The sequence below is a fragment of the Hirundo rustica genome, chromosome 8, assembly GCF_015227805.2.
Source record: "Hirundo rustica isolate bHirRus1 chromosome 8, bHirRus1.pri.v3, whole genome shotgun sequence".
Taxonomy (NCBI): Eukaryota; Metazoa; Chordata; class Aves; order Passeriformes; family Hirundinidae; genus Hirundo; species Hirundo rustica.
Genome location: NC_053457.1, coordinates 15,201,734 through 15,219,534, shown reverse-complemented (window position 1 = coordinate 15,219,534; position 17,801 = coordinate 15,201,734). Strand labels below are relative to the sequence as shown.

The 17,801-nt window shown below is 39.8% G+C and overlaps 1 long non-coding RNA gene across 1 annotated transcript in view; it reads right to left on the bottom strand.

The window, feature by feature from the left end:
- Positions 1-597, bottom strand: part of LOC120755590 (uncharacterized) — a 75,842-nt gene extending 75,245 nt beyond the window's left edge. Inside the window, exon 1 of the long non-coding RNA XR_005701822.2 lies at positions 496-597. This is a non-coding gene — a long non-coding RNA (uncharacterized LOC120755590). The remainder of the gene's footprint in view (positions 1-495) is intronic.
- Positions 598-17,801: the final 17,204 nt, after the last annotated feature.

The following is a 17,801-nucleotide window of genomic DNA, read 5'->3' as shown; positions in this document are numbered from 1 at the left end:
ACAAACAGTAGTCACTCGGCCATTTACGTATGTAACCCGGCGCTTCTAACTGTGATCCTGCCCGACAAGTCTGTGATTCCTCACTGACATTTCTAATCCTGCATTTTCTTGATCTATCTAGACTTTGGGTAACGCTAGTACCCTTTACAGAAGCAGAATGGCTATAACGCTGTCCTTATGAGAGCCCCTTGCCACAACAAAGAGAGCTACATTGTGAATAAAGCATAAATAAACAAACGAAAAACAAAGAAAAAACCCCACCAACCAAAACCAAACCAAACCAAACCAAACAAAAGCACTTTGTTTCATGTCACGTTCACAGGAAGTCGTGGAAGGCATGGAAACAGCGGGAAAAGTGTTTAAGAAGAACCTGCAAAACCGTACTAAAACACATAACCATTTTCCTGCAACAAAGCACGAGTTCGACTGAAACAGCACCGGCAAAGGTAATCCGGCACGCAAAGCACAGACAAACGCGGCAATATTAAATCTTACCTAAGAAGAGTCCCATTGATAACTGTGTTAAGTGGGAGCGCTGATAGCGATCCTCCGTGAGCCGCTCTAAAGCTCTGGATCATTAAAACGCGCCCGCCAGCTGCCGCCGCTGGAGAGCCTTTCCCGTCAGGGAGCATCTCCCGCCGCCTCCTCGCGGCCGGCTCCGCTGGGGGCGCCCGCGCCGCGCGGCGGCGGGGCCGGGACCGAGGGACCGGGACCGAGGGACGGGGATGGAGGGACGGGGACGGAGGGATGGGGACAGGGGGACGGGGATGGAGGGATGGGGATGGAGAGACGGGGACGGAGGGATGGGGATGGAGAGACGGGGACGGAGGGATGGGGATAGCGGGATGGGGACGGGACGGCGGCGGCAGGAAGCCCCCGGCCAGCGAGGCTTGCGAGGACAGAGCCGGGCGGCCCAGGCTGCGGCAGCCCTGCATGTTGTGATACAAACGCCGTGGAGAGGCGATGGTGTCTTCCTCAAGGGACAATCCCGGGCATCCGCGGTGGTAGGAGGCTGTAACCCCCGCTTACGAAAATAGTAACTCCCGTATTGTTGTAAGACTACTATTTAGACGTGAGACCACGTCTAAATAGGAACCAATTCGCTGCTCTGACCTGAGAGATGCCGACTCTTCTCTAGACCTCTTCTGCCACTTGCGACACACAGAGACAAGTACTTTGCTGTCCCTGAGTTAGAACAATGTAGTGCAATTTGCTTTGAATTGGTTTAATCGCTTGGATCTTGGACGTCTGAAATTTTAACTTCAAGACAACACCCACAAAGTTTCTACTCAGTCCTTAACTGCTTTCTTAAGGTAATGCAAACACAGATAATACGCAAAAGCTTGTTTACAATTTTCTTTTCTTGGGTCTTCACATCTGACACGTTCAGGCAGAGACGCGAAGTACAGTCAAGCGATTTCTGTCTGAAAACATGATGCCACCAGAAGCTGCATCAACATTTTCAGAACTCAACTGATCTTACATCGACTAATTATTGTGATCTATTCAGGCATCAATGCACAGCTAAAATGACAAATCTTATCAATTTGTTCAAGAAGTCGTCCCATTCTGAAAGTGACATTACAATATCAAAATAGGTGTAACACAAAGATTAGCAGAGCATCCAGCCAGAGAGCACTTGAATGTGTTTAATAAATAAGTCTGCACACCCCTATGCTACAGTTGTCTGATTTGTGCTATCACTTGTCACCAAATTTTAGGAAGCCCATGACCCAAAAATTTTCATTGTGAACCTTGGAAACAAGAAACTGTTAAAGCATCTGCGACTTGAAAACGGTAAGATTAAGAAACTCTTCCAGCCTCTGAATTATAAAATTAGCATATTTTAAAGAAATATAAGACATATAGCAAAGATAAAGAATCCTAATTTATCATTCTAATAAAGATTACTTTAATGCTTATTTTCTTCTTGACACATGAACAGAACTCAATAGTGCTTAAAGAAGCAAATGAACAAAACAGAACACTTATTTCATCTCATTCTGCAGATGGCAAACAAACATGACATCAGTCAGAATGCCGAGCTATTCTGAATTTCTCACAAATTACTCACCCTTATTAGAAACAGGTTTTGTAACATTTAAATAGATTTGTTACTTACTCTGTTGGACTATTACAAGAGCACAGCACATAAAAATGACACAGTTTTTAGGTTACTATTGATCTTCCTTATGCATCACCTGGGTTCAAAAATGCCAAATCCTCCACTCCTGTTAGAGTTATTTCTGTTATGGATATATGATGTACTCTGTTTTGACAGCAAATGAGATGAAGCTGTGGCAACCAGTATTGCTTCAGAAGTTAAAAGAAGAAGCAAATAATAGTTATAATCCTCAGTGATTTCAAAAATTATTTCTAGAATTGATATCTTTTGCAAAAATTGGTGAATTAAATGCCAAGAATATGTAAATATTGATTTTCCCTAAAGGATAAATTCTACCTGAGAATCTGAAGATAATTCAGCATAGAAGAGCATTTCAGTTGTGAATGAAATGAAAGCTAACAATCAAGTAATCAATTTCCTCAGAAGATTCGTGTGACCTATTAACATACGCTACATAAACTCAAGATTGCATTACACAGGAAAAATCTCTTTCATGCAAAAGATGGGGATTGAGTAGCTGTCATTCCCAGGCCCTGCTGAAGAAGGGAATCTAATGAAGAAGCTCCTGCTGTTACTGCCCAGGCTGCACTCTGTGTGGCAGCCTTCCACCTTCTGCAGGAAGGTTATTAATGCCACAGCAATGGGAGATACTTAACGTGTGTCACTGGGATGAACACGGTCCAGAGAGCTGATATTTTCTAGCATACGTATGAAAACAGAATTCTGCACCTCAGTGCAGACACCCTCATTGGCTTACATAATTTAATTCTTCTATCCATGTCTTTCATCAAGGACAGCTCCTGATTTTTTAACTCTCTCACACCAAAGCTTATTGGGCCTTTCAAAGCATGAGAATAGCTGATAACTTCTTCAGATCTTTTGGAATACAGTGCAGATACATCACTCTTCAGCTATCAAACATTTAGTTCTCAAACCTGAGCACCAGATGTTAAGTCTAAGAGTAGTTACAAATACTACAAGAGCCAGGAGTGTATTTCCTCCACTCCTTGGTCCCTTCACCACAGAACCAAATCTAACTTGTGTGTTCCTTTTCTGCTTCTGTGCTTGTTCATCTCTAAAAATAGTTTTTAGCAGTTGCAACACATCTCTATTCATGGCTAAGTATGTCTATATAACATTAAGAGGCATATCATGCAAATGTTTATAGGACAGATTTTTCTTACTATAATCATAGAATATCTTGAGTTGGAAGGGACCTACAGGGATCATCAAAGTCCAGCTCCTGGTCCTGCACAGGACAGCACGGGCAATCATACCATGTGCCTGAGAGCGTTGTCTAAGCACTTCTTGAACCTTGGCAGGTTTGGTATGTGACCATGGGGAGCTGTTCCAGTGCCCAACCACCTTCTGGGTGAAGAACCTTTCCCTGATACCCAACTCAAATCTCCCCTGACACAATTTCATGGCACTGCCTCGGCTGTCATCACTGGCAGCCAGAGAGAAGAGATCAGCGCCTGTCCTTCTGCTTCCCCTAGCAAGAAAGTTGCAAAATGCCAAAGAAAGTGCAGAATTCCACTAGAAGAAAAGGTGCTACACAGCATGAATAGAAGATTCAAAAATATCTGGTTATTCACTGTTTTTTCTTTTCATCACAGCCCAGCACTCCATCTCCACGCTCCCCCCCCCTCCCCACCAGTGACTTATTGTAATTCTTTTTCAAGTAGTCATAAAATTTGTTACAATTACTTTATTTCTTCCATTGAAAATGTTCACTGATAAAACCCATCATTCTTGCTGGAAAAGAAACAACGCAGTTCTGGGGGTTTTGTTTGTATAAATGAAGACTCAAAACATTAACAAATTTATCATTATTAAAAGTAAAACCATCCTTAAAACCATTATTCAGTTTGTCCCAGGTCTTAAATTTGAGTTTGCAGTTCTTTATTGTCTCTTTAAAATTATCCCTGTGGACAATGAGGAACTTTGTGAGCTCTAGTAATCACATATAAGGGATGTTACTGCAAGCAGTTAGAAGACACGTAAGTGAAGTTAAACTGCAGGTAAGCAAACAGCCCTCAAGGAGGAAGACAAGTGTCTATTGCTTATTTAGCAACCGGTTCAAATGTGTCCATACGCCAGTGTTTGGTCTGGCACACAGTTCAAGAAGTAAAGAAATTAAATGGGAGCACTGTCACCTCCCAGACCTGAGCTACTGAAGTCCCTTGTAAAATAATGGACAGACAGTGTAAGAAAAAGGAGAGGGGACTCAGAGGCAGCAATTAGGATAGGGCCACACTTTGCCATAAACCTTTCAAGAATGGGTGGAAGTTTTGCTCTGCCAAGGAGTTATAAAACAATGGGGTGCTCTAAATATCTTGTTTTGTGAAATGTGATGGGCAAACCTGGAATTCTGACCGAAATATACAGAGAAATTATTTAATTTATGGCTATTGTAGATAATTTTTAAATACAGAAAGGAATCCATAACCTCTCTGCAGGAGTACAGGGTAAGGATGATTTTCCAAAAGTTTTATTAGGACGCCTAAATGCTTGGGTAGCTGAAGAATGTTGGGACTCTACTTCTAAAAGAGGTATAGATCAGCACAAAATTGTAGAAACCAATCTCTACTTCTAGACTGTGTTTCGGTATTTACTAGTCAGACTGCCTTGGTTAGCTGAGGAAGAAAATTATTTTAGGGACAGAAATTAATATCCTGAGCTATGAAGCTTGCCAATACAGGACATGACAGAATATTCACAATGCACGGGCCCAGTTCCCTAAAGATCCACATCTATTTTCCATTTAAAAAAAAAAAAAAAAAAAAAAAAAAAAAAAAAAAAAAAAAAAAAAAAAAAAAAAGGAGGAAAATCGGTTCCTTCACAGCTTAATAAAATGAAACATTGTAATTCTTTGGTTGTATTTTGCTTTTTGATGCAAATTATTCCCACTGTTCCAACAAAGTGTAGATGCACGTCTAACCAAAGTATTTCCTACTTATAGAACATGTTCTGATTAGGTCCATAAGTATTACAACTATGTAAGTTGAAAAAGTATTTGAATTTTGTCATGAAATGTGTCACAGCTTTATTTTAGGTGTTGTAAAGGGGTTAAATTCTACTAAAGAGGAAAGCAGTGCTTCAGCAAATGAATCCAATTTTCTCCCCTAACTATACAAACTGTTGCATATATTTTCCCCTCTAGCAATCTCATTTTTATTGTTCCACACTACCACCCTGAATAGTAATTTGGCTTTGAATAATTCCTCTCATCATAATGCAGATGTCAACACCAAACGATAGAGGCACATGCCACAGTGTATGCAGCAGCTCTGGATTAAAATGCAGACTCTTGTATGCAGAGCCAGTGGAGCATGTGGTTTTTATTTTTCAGCTGTTTCCATCAGATTGAAAATTCCACAGACTACAGACTTTTGAATAATTTAGAATGCTGCTTGGAATAATTTTAGCTGAAAAAATAGATAAAGAGAGGGAGAAAATTACTTAATTTTAGTTTGCTGGGTATATTTGATTCCTAAATAATAGTGTCTTCCTAGGGAGGAGAGGCTAAGTACATAAAACATGCCAGTTCAGGAGAACATATTGATTCCCTATATTAATGAGACTCCAGAGCAATTTCATCTTTGAACAAGCCCAGCAGCGGGCTATTTCTCTGCCTCTGTGACAGGAAAGGAATAAAAACTAAGCTGTCGACTTGCTTGACTACTCAGAACTGACGAGACTCAGGTAGGTGTAGAATAAATTAGCCTGCAATTGCTTTAACAGCAATGTTGGGGAACCAAACACCACGGGAGCTGTTAGCTGCAAAGAAATGGTGAAACATATTTATTCAAATGCACTGGCGATTTAAGTTAAGTGTTTAAAAAATGTGAGTTTAATGTTTTTAAAATTCTATTACTTATGGGTATCTCTTGAGTTAAAGAGCATGAACCCAGCAAGGGAGTAGGTTAAGGTCATATTTCTCATTATGCATCTTTTTCCATCTCCTCTTCATGTGCCTTCCTCAGCTGGAGTCAAATTCAGATATGGTATTTATGTTGCACATCATTTTTCAAACAACTATTTTACCAAATATAAAATACATCCTAAAGAATCTAACATGAAATAAAAAATAAAATCCTCTGCAAATCCTGTTTGTCTAGATTATGTCCCAATGAATAAAACAGCAGGACCTGAAATTGTTTTTCAGGCTCAAGCCCAAATATTCAGCCCTCACATCAATGCCAGCAGTTCCCACAGAATCTGACAGGCACCATGCAGTCACTCCAGAGGCAGAATCTGGCAACTTGCTTTCACTATAAAGTCCAGTTTGCCATGAAATAGAAATATACTGCAGCAAAATCAAACTTCTGCAAAGACAATGCTCAGTTAAGAGATTCAGAACTACAAAATGCCCAAGTCTGAATTTCTTACGCAGTTTATATTTTGCAAACATTTGCAAGTCATAGTTTCAAGGCTAGGCTGCAGCTCTAGTAAGAGGCTGACAGAGCCCTGAACTGTGGTAGCAAGAATGTTATTCGTCTGAAGAGCCCTTCCAGGCCTCTCCTCACTTAGACTTGTCAAGTCTCATTGCTCTGAGTCGATGGCTCACTCTATCAGACCTCAGCTTATGCACTTTCACACTTCTGCCTCAGTCTGCATTCCATGTATTTGCAGTACCGGTGCTCTCCCTTGGATCTTTGCTGAGCCTTGTTCGTGGTGTATCAGAAGCAGACGTGGCAGCAGTGCACATTTTCCAGGCAGCTGCCTGCAGCTCTGTGCTTTCCCACAAACACATGAACTCAGGACACGACCTTGAGCACAGCAGATGGACAACATTCTCCCCCATCAGCTGGAGTGCCATGAGTCAGCATCAATATCTGCTAAAAGAATCCTGCTAGGAGCATCGACCGAGTGAGCAAAGGGAGTATAATTCAACAAATATCTAATGAGATAGTCAGCAAATGTCTAATTAGATAGTGCTTGCACTCAAGTGGAGCCTACCAGAAGCAAACAGCCAACGCTGCCAGATTCATGGGGATTGGTAACAAGTCACCAACTTTACTGCAACTTTCCTCTGCTCCAAGTAACAGATGGAGCTCAATCACTGACTGAGGCAGGAATGCCTGTGGTTCCAGCTTTGCTTCTGAGACTGACCGAGATTGGAAGCCCCGCACATCATGAAAAGCCAGATAACTTATCTCCTCTGTTTCTCAAAGCCATGACTGAATCAAAAGGCTACACCTTTTGTAGGTTCTTGTCTGTATTCCCATTTGGACTAGATTCCCATTTCAAGGCATAGTGGAAGACTATTCAGTAAGAACTGATTATATTTATAAATCACATCCTTTACTGACTGTAATTACACAGCTTAAGCATTAACTTTCTGCACTGGACTTTCATGCTGTATGTGCCTTCATTTTGTGACACATTCCTAGGACAAATGGAAATATAAAATAAAAAAAGCTGAAAACCATAAACTCAGGGAAGCCCCATTAATTTAAGCATCCATCTGGTAAGTCCTGCTATTTGTTTCTCACATAGTACTTAGCAGATGATAGCTATTTTCTATGGTTCTAACCACTTCGTTATTTCATTAGCACTTACACTGATTAATTAAAACATCATGTCGAAAAGCACAAAAGCATGAATTCTGTTAAATAGGGAACTTATTATCATCATCACAGCCTAGAATTGATGCCTTGATTGAATTTTCTGCAAAAGCTGCACTACCAGTTGAAGTGAACAATATTACAATGTCATGTGTTCTCTACCTAGCTGGTTGCTTGTATGTTCAGAAGGAAACCAAGCTTAGCGGTATATGAAGACAGAAAACTCACTAAAACAGGTAATTCCAACACAAAGGAAGTGCACAGGGAGAGGAGTTTTCATTTGGAATCTGTAAGGGCAGTTAATGCATTAAAAATGGCGTATTGGTTGTGAAGATAAATGTTCATATAGAGACATTCTGACACTCACAGTTGGCCATTAGTAACATTTTTTTAGAATTAAAAAAACCAGCCAAAACCTATATAAACCAAAAAGAATGAGGTATTTAGGTTTCATGAGTGGTAATTCTTGTGTAGGGGCTACAAGACTATACCAACAATCAAAGCAAGCTCTGAGTGTGAAAGCTGTCTTTACTTTCTTCAGCACGTATTGATCTCAGTGGATTTAGGAAAATGACAGCTTTAGGAAATCCTATGATGCAAACCTGCAAGATGACAGGAAGGCAAATGTTGATGCCAAAAGATGACATGCAGCAAACACAGGTTTTTTGTTTGTTTGTTTGTTTTTTGGGTTTTTTTTTGTTTGGTTTTTGTGTGTGTGTGTGGGGGGGGTGTTTGGTTTTGGTTTTTTGTTTTGTTTTGGGGTTGTTTTTTTTTTTGTTTTGTTTTGTGTGGTTTTTGGTTTTTTTTTTTTTTTTTTTTTTTTTTTTTTTTTTGGTTTGGTTTGGTTTGGTTTGTTTTTTTTCTATTCTCTATGTACAAAGAGGTGAAAGGGTGCTTCTGCATTCCTGATCCTGACAAAGGAAGCCCCTGAGTCCTTCCTAACACACCTTTGTGAGACTGTCACCAAGCTGCTAAATGCTTATTATCATACTGGGAAAGATCATGGCACAGCAATTAAACCAACTGGATTGTTTGTCACCTGGTGCTTGTGTGTCAAGTACAGAAAATAAAATTAGGTCTCCATTTTGAACCTGCAATGTTCTGGCCTTCCTTCACCTTAGCATCTCTTTCATGGCCATAGACAACACTTGATTTAAAGCAAATAGCCTAGTCAACAAGAATCCTGTACTGCAGAACAAGCTAAATAGGCTTTTTGTGAATTACCTATGGTATTTAACGGTGTCTTTAATTAGAAATAATACCATTCATCCAAAGTGGAATAAGAAAAGCTATGAGAATTTGCAACGATAATTGTTGTTTAGCTCAGAGTCAAAGGATTTAAGCCTTCACTCATGAGAAAAATTGTGTTCGTCACGGTTGGAGGAAAAAGTAAAATCATAAGTCAGGTGTTTTCTTAAACAGCACAAAGAAATAAGAGAAAAAACCTCGTGGATCACATACACAAAAAAAGCCCATGATTTTACAGGATGGTGGGGAAGATGAGAGGAGGGATTTGCACACAATATTACAATACTTGAATCCTGTATAACTGAATTTATGATGCAATGTATTTTAAAGACCATCCACAGGGAAGCCTAAGCAAACAGAAGACAAATCTGAGTGGCTCTAAGATTGCTAACATCGGCATTTCATTTTCACATGCTTACCAAAATGAAAAATACACCACAAAACTAGACCAGTATACTTAATTCTGCCTTGCAGAATCTTTCAAGCTCCCAAAACCAGTGTTACTTTCCCTCTGCAATGAAAGCAGGAAAATAATTTCCATACTTCCGTAACAACACAAGGGTTCAGGACAATCTAAATTCCTGCTCTAATATTTGAATATAGATGATGAATATTTACTGTGAATTCTCATTCTACACGATTCTAAATAAAGTAGACCATGGTTTTAAACGGGCTTTTTCACACACCATGTCTGTAGCCCTACTTTTCAAGCTGTAGTCAACCAGCAGGCTATAATTTAGTCTTTAAATATCTCCTGCCTATTTCTAAGAATTTTCACAGTAAGCAATAATTTTACTGAAGAATTAATTTCCACAAACTAGGTCTGCATATTACCCAGCAATATTACTGCTGTTTCTTAAGAATCTTTTTTCTTCACGTGGAAGCAAGTTTCAAGTCTTAGAAGAAAAGCTTATTTTCCAGGCTTGTATGCAGCAAGGAGGATGTAGTAGACTTCCCCATGAGTGATTTCTTCTTCATTGAAAAGCCAGCTTGGAAGGACCCAATACCTAATCACCAGAATCTACCAGGATAACACATGGAAATATGAAAGAGCAATGTATTTTCTTTCCTCTTGTTGGCTAGGCTGCATTTCACTTGACTGACACTCTCCTCAGAATGACCAGGCCGGACAGAAAGCTGAGAATTTTAGCCAGGGTAAAGATACACAAACTCTTATAACTGAACTGCTTCCAGCAGCCAAACTAAATTTCCCAGGTTTAGCAGGGCACCTCCATGCAGCAAGGCACAGGATTTGATGTGCATTGAGTAAGTACCCATTTAGAGAGAAAACAAAACAAAACAAAACACGTTAAAAAATCTTCCTCTTACAACAACCTCACTTGCCCATGAGAGTGACTGAAATAGCATTTGCAGTCAGATGGGGCAGGATGAACCTCTTTGGTGGGTTTGGGCACACAGTCAAAGTATTCTGAAAATATAGCAAATGTGAAAGGTTACCTTGAAAGCAAACAGCATCAGCCAGTCCGCTACTAAGCCACAAAAGTACATCCATTAAGGATCTTGTAAAGTCTTATTTGGGAAAGCTGGTAAGTGCCAAATCAATGAAGATATAATTTTAGATCGCTGAGTAAGAATGCAGCAAAAAATCTAGTCATATTTTTTTAAAAAACAAGCCAATTCTTAGAACTAAGAAAAAAGTACTGTCTGCTGTTTTATACCAAGATGCCACTTTTTGAGTAATTTATATACAGCATCAGGTCACAGAGGATTTCACAATTCTACAATGAAGATACAGTAGAAGCTGAAAACATAGAAATGCAACTGCATCTCACAGCATTAAAGTAATGTACATGAGGGGTCTTTCCTCTTCCATGGCCCTGCAGAAGAAAGTAAGAACACTCCAAAAACTTATCCCAGAGATGAGAACCCAGATGGATTTCACAGAACCATCATCTGTCTGTGCTCTATTCTTCCAGCCATGAAACTGTTCCTTGCCAAGTAGATCAAGTCCTCTGGCACAACTGCAACAACAGAGGAATGGATTCTTGGTGATTTCCTGACCTCAGTCCTGATGTTCCCCTCATCAGTTGTATTAGAGTTGTTTTAGAGTTACCCTGAATGGGATTATGTGAGAAAGCCCCAGATGGTTTTTACAGCTTTCAGAAAAGCACTTTGCCTTATCCTGGCAAAGCCATTGTGCCACAATCTGAGAAAGCTGCGATGTAAATCTGACTGTTGTTTCTGCAGCAATAACATTTGCCAATATTTACTCAAGGAAGAGGAGTGGCAGATGGTTACAAATGAGTCATTGGTAAATAATGCAAGAACATTTTTTAGCTCACCCCGAAGTAATCCCTTGGAATTGCTGAAGATCCCTAGGAGAGAGACAACATCAATTCCATGGGCAGGAGTCTAAGCAAATTCAGAGGTAGAATATTTATCTGGAGTAAATTTTATACTGCTTCTATGTCTCATCACTATCTATGTTTAAAAAAAAAAAAAAAAAAAAAAAACAAACCCCAAAAAAAACCCCACACCCAAAAAACACCTATATTTGCAGATGTTTGTAGTCCTTGAAGTCAGTGTTCCTGAAAGCTCAAATCAGGCTCCATAGTATCAATACATCATAAATAATTTTCTATACATAAGTGAAGGTAATGTTTCTTCCCCCCCTAAATTAGACATGCACACTCAAAGTCAGACATAATAGCAGCTGAACCACTGAGATGAGCAAGTAATTTTGTCAACGTGGTGTGACTCAAACCTTAAATAAGAAAATTCTTCTAGGGTCAGTATTCTTTTCTACTGAAGTGCATTCATTTTCTCTCCTCCACAGCCACGGTGTAGCTATTGCTTATGGATTCAGGCTTAAGGTAGCATAAGCAAAAAGTCAGAAAATCTAAAATAAATCTACATGAGTCAACAGTTAGGGAGTGGATTTTACTCAGAACCTCCATTCATTGTGACAGAAAGATTTCAAAATGAAGGCAAGTGAAGGCGAGGCTAGACAAATAAAATGTCAATTATGATTCCTTTTTAGAAACACAGTATATCTCATGAGCATGCCTTCATTCTACTTCCTTCAGCAGATTGACACATATTGCCCTTTAAGCCTCAGCCACAATGAGCTCAGCTGTGCGCTGCACTTCCGTAAATTCCCATATACCCAGTACATCTCTAACCACAGCCACCATATGGCTCTGTCGTTTCCTTACAAGCTTGTGCCTTACCAACAGGATAGATCATGCAACAGAAGCACTTGCAGTAATTTTCAGAACCAACAGAAAAACAAGTTTATCTAATTGGTCATTGAAGGGGGCAGTAGAGTTTCTCAAAAACTGAAACATTCTCTCTTTCAGACTTCCACTCCTCACTTGTGCTTCAGTCTGAAGAGCTTTACATGTGAAATCTGGTGCTGCTGCTGCCTAGCAGCATGTACACAAGGCAGCAACAAAAAGGAGTTCTGCTGGTGCCTAGAAAGCCCCAGCTCAGCCTAAAGTCATTGTAAACTTAGCTAGATGAGCTAGCATTGCTCATCAGTCATCCAGAATTAACATTGCACTGCTGAGTGGCTGAAAAACACAATGGCCCATTACCAATATAAAATCAAAGCTGACTAATAGAGCTCTGACTTTTTCCTACAACCAGAACTGAAACATTATATTCTGCAGGTCATAAGGTGCATCAGTACTATAAGAGCACCCAATAACTAAAGGGCTATAGCAAGTATTCTTTTTTGCCAGGACTAACACATCACAGGGCAAGAAATCTTTAGCTATTGGGGAGCAACAAAAGTCATGAAGAAAAACAACAAACTGCAGCTGTGTTTCACTGCTAGTTGGTTTTTTTTTAGTTACCTTTACCGATTTTCTCCATCTACTTTAATCTGACATCTGTGTACAGGCACATCTCTCATGTGCAAGTGTCACACACACTTATTTGCTGTCTGACGCTTGCCTTCTTGTATGAAATGGAAGTAGAGCTCCTTCTACAAGCATCAAGCCTCTAAGCAGACAATAACCACACCACAGCTTGATTCTGAGGATCTGGAAGACAATGTCACTTCTTAGAGTTATTGGGCTGTGTCAACAATGTGAAAATCAGTATCTCCTAAGCAAGAAAAAATATATTTCCCAAACTATAAACATGATTTTGAAATTTTTTCAACTTACGATGTCCAAGCACACTTGGGTTTCTCCCCTCAGAACTATTCTCGCTATTGGTAATTGTATCTTTCTCCAGATAACTAGGAAATTACACCTTAGTGGGTGCTAAACAAATTACTGTACAGATGGAGCTCTGGTTGGAGAGACAGAAATAGTGATGTATTTGCTTTAGAGTTGCCTAGCATTTGCCATCGACCACCATGACATGCTGATTAGTGTACAACACAATTTATCAGCCAGATGTTTCAGGCTGGAATTCTGTGCCTTGTAATCTGTGCTCTAAAAATGCTGTACTTAGCTGTTGCTACCTGTGAGACAGTAGATTGAAATTATAAAGTGCAGAAAATACCTAAATCATTGAGAGCAAGCAAACACATTATCATTAATTTAAAAAGATGTCCATTTAAATATACATTCCTATAGAGCAAAATGTAGACAGGTAAGTTGCTAAAAACTGCGAGACACCAATGATCGCAAAGCCACGTGTTACATCCTGTTGAGACTCCAGCAGGTACTCTTTGCAAAGAGCCCCTGACAGCCCAGCAGCATTACCAGTACAATTTGCAAAGGTGTGGTGTTAGAAAAAACTACAATTTGTGGCGATCAAGTGCAACAGAAGGTTGTCAGTTCCCCATCACCACAGTAAACACACCTGATTTCAGCAGTGCTTGTCACAGTAAGGATTCTAAATACATCTTTGAATAGAAACCTAAGAAATTTAGGCTAGTCTGTATCCTGCCTATTCTCCTCTTAGTTCTATTCAGCTGGCTGTGAGATGGAAACAAGAAGCAGCTCTGTGGCCTGTAACTAACACAAGTGTTGCACTTCTGATGCAAATAATTTTATAGTAATTTTATGTTCTGTTACAAAGTGGTCACTAGGAACAACGTATGAGAGGCAGAAGTAAGAAAGACCAATAAATTGAGCCTTTCGCTTAGCTACAATTGATTTCTAAAGCTTTTCTCTTGCTCTGACATAACAGATAGGTTCTTCATTTAAAGTTTATAAGCTAAATATGCATTTCAAAGCTGTCCATCATTATGGCATTTGGATGGCTTCTGAGAAATACACCATTAAAGCAAAATCATCGCTCTGGCCACCAGTGTGTGCAAAACTGTCCCAGCCATCAGCAGAGAACATCCAAGGCCTAAAGCAGCAGAAAGACTCTCTTTATCAGGGAAAAAGAGACACCTGAATAGACTGTATACAATGTCACACAGCCAGCACCTTGCAGTCTGGGGCCTGTTGTCTTCTGGGCAGAGGAAAGTTAATGGAAGACAAAATATTTACACTAACAACTAAGAAATCAAAACTTGTCATAATAAAATGGCAGACACTTTGATAGATCTGCAGTTTATAGATACTACTACAGATATACTTTGATAGTGTAGCTAAAATATGGAAGAGTTTTAGTTGTAAGATTCTAACAGTGGGAAAATGCAAGACTCACATTCCTGGGTGGGCCAGATGACTGCTGAAAATTACCATATACAGTAAATCAGTTGAAACACTACTACTGGGGTGGGCAGAAAAAAAATCTGGAAAAGCCTTTTCTTCACTAGAAAAGACAGAAAAAAAACATTTCAGTGTAGCATCGACCAAAGGAACCACTTCTTTCCTGCCATCCTTCCCCTGGCTGCATTCTGTTTTCTAAGAATTACAAATATTTAAAAAAAGAAAGAGGAACCTGAACAACTGAAACCAAATTTGTGGTTGGTTACTACTTAAAATGCCGGTATGTCTAGATCCATTCATTCAGAACGGTCTCAAACTTAACACAGTGGTTCTGGTTTCTGTAATTCATGTTTACAAAACATGAAGATTTCCCAGTTGTACTACAACTCTTTCTAGGCATGGTTACACCAAAAAGTCTTTGATTCTTGACTCTGAAACTGCATCATAATAAAGTACCTCATTGATTGTCCACAAAACTGTGTTTTCCGAGTTTTGCACTAAGTAGAGTTTGGCATAAAGTAAACAAGATACGAAAAATATTACTGTGCACTTATGGGCTTGGGTCAGAAGAGCAAACAACTGAACTTGTACATCTTGCAATGTGAGATGGAGACTGCTGTGCTGGACACCAGGAGTGAGGATGCACTCTCTAATGCTGATGTAGAGGGTTTGCTTGCTGCCCCAGTGTAGGCATTGAGAGCATTTAGTGACTTTCCCAGAGTTCAGTCTTCTGTTTGAGACACTGAAAAAGTTACCCCCTTCTTTCCTTGGAGTGAGTGACCTACACAGTGTACCTTTGTGGGCCTGGCATTTCTAAGTCTGAAGAGATTTTAGCCTGCTAGCAGTGCTAACTCCTTCCCAAGGGAAAAGTTCTTGAGAAAGCCTCTTCTCAAAACAAACTTGGCAAAACATCTATCCTTCCCCAAAACAATCTTTCTCCAGGTGGTGTTTTGCTGTTTCTCTAGTTTAACCAATGGAATTAGAGAGGTGTCATTCACCAATCATGTTAAGTCTGTATTGGAACACCTTACAAAAGATGGTAAGAATTGGACAATAAATCCTTTGCTATACTCTTTGCCTTCTGAAATACTTGGAGCCTTTTATCTTTCTTTCTTGTCCAACAGCGACATACCTTAACATTTTTCCACTCCTCTCCATGCCTTGTACTAAGAAATATCCTGTTTTATCCTGCACAGGATAGGCATTGTGCCTGCTCTGCCATAATGCCTGTCTGAAGGCAAGAGGAAGCACTGGCATTGGCAGGGCATCCCTAATCAGCTCAAACCTTCTGCCCCTTGCTTCCAAGCCACCAGCTCTTCTATTTCTGTACAAGTGTCACGACCTCTGAGGGCATAACGCAGCTGTGCTGCCTTACTTGGCTCCAGATGCTTCATATTTGTGGTCTGTCTGTTACACTGGCTAACAACTCATTTCCTTGTGTAGCTTAGGATGACCTGATGAAAATGCACATATTTGGGGATATATGCAGTTGCATTATATGCCCACATTAGGATTTGTACTCCTGTGATATCTCAAATTTTAAAAAACATTATATTTTGCTTGAATAGTATATTTCATAAGCTTGCCATGTGATGTTTGATAGGCACTTCTCATTTGCAAAATGACATATGTAGTACTGCATTTAGAATGAAATACATAATAATAACTAAAAGCAATGAAAACCTCAAACTCTGTCATGAGTATTATTGATACTCAGTAAGAGTATGGAAGTTTAAAAAGCAATATTATTCATATAGCATCATTGCAGAGGCATTAAACACACTGGAAATGGAAGAAGGGGTGGGTACTATATTCTCCCACAGTCAATCACAAGAGGTGGAGAAAAACAGTCACAAACATCCTTGTTTACAACTTAGAGTATCCTTCAAGTACTTCCACAGAAGTCTCTACTAGCCCATGTGTGCTACAGAAGGTTATTCTTCAGCACCAAAGACTAGACTTATTTTCCTCTGCTGTTACAGTGGGCATCCAAACCCACCCACCCCCAGAGCACCTTGCATACAATGTTAACTCTTTTACAGAAAATGGATTTTTGTGTCTGCTTTAGTCGTGACACATAGCAAAGGACAAATAAATTTCTGCTTGGGAGTTCCTGATAAAAAACTGCCTGCATTCATATGACACTGTAGTTGCACAGCAGTCACCTGCTTTTAGGACATGACAGAATTACTGTGCATGCATAGCTGTTTCACTCAACATTTTCCAGAATGCCTGTGACAGCATGTCCAGAGTTTCTGGAAGTGCAAACCTGAATCAGAGCTATTGAGCACTTACAGCATTGTTCACCTCAGGAATTTCGTGTACATTTGCATTCTGCTTACTTGGGAAAAGCAAAATATGACAGAGTTGTTATATTTTTTAATTGTGTGTTAGTTTCAGGCAAAAATAGAATTACCATTTTTATCTATGTATTTCATCCACACCCCAAGAAGCTCGGGGTTTTACACACAGTCAGACCCATTGCATACAGATGATACTATTCTCAGTGCTGAAATATTTATACATGTGGACCTGCTTGCTTGCATTAGTTTAAAATCAGCTGGAAAAAAGTGCAAATTAACAGAATATAGAGAAAAGTGTAAGTACAAGAAAACAAAGAGAGACATTCAAGAAACTTCTCCAGGGCACATAGCAAGACAGTGTCAATGCTGGAGTCCTACGACTCAGCATTTCCTTTATTTGGAACTCCCAGCTCAAGGAGAACATGCTTTTACCTCTCAGCTCAAAAAAATTGTAGATTCAATTCAAATTAATTCATACTATCCTCTACCTATTTTTCCACCGTACAGTTGTTCAAAGCTTTGGAATAACCTAGCTGTCTTAGCAGTGATTCATAAAAGCAACAAGAAAAATCATAAATAGTAACAATTAAGGTTGATATCATTTGGCACTGATGCCAGGAGGAGGCTGCCTGCCAAGGGGAACATTCCTGGCAAGTTAGTCCTACAATGTGCTGGAAGCCAGCAGTGCCTGGAACGAATCTGATGTTCTGCTTAGTCGGGCTGCTCCCAGGGCACCAGCGAGACAGGGTAACACAGGGGTGTTTCAGGGAGCCCCTCAGGGTGCATGGAAACGAGGGCATTCCCTCTTCATCTGGACAAGGGAGGCTTTGTGATAAGTGGAAGCATTTTCTCAAAGTTTGTGGAGTAAGATGCAGGAAGAAAAAATCACAGTAGAGAGGTCAGGCTCTGCTTCTCAGGAATTTGTTTGCATCTGTTAGCAAACCTTAAACAGAACTATTCTCTTTAATTCAAA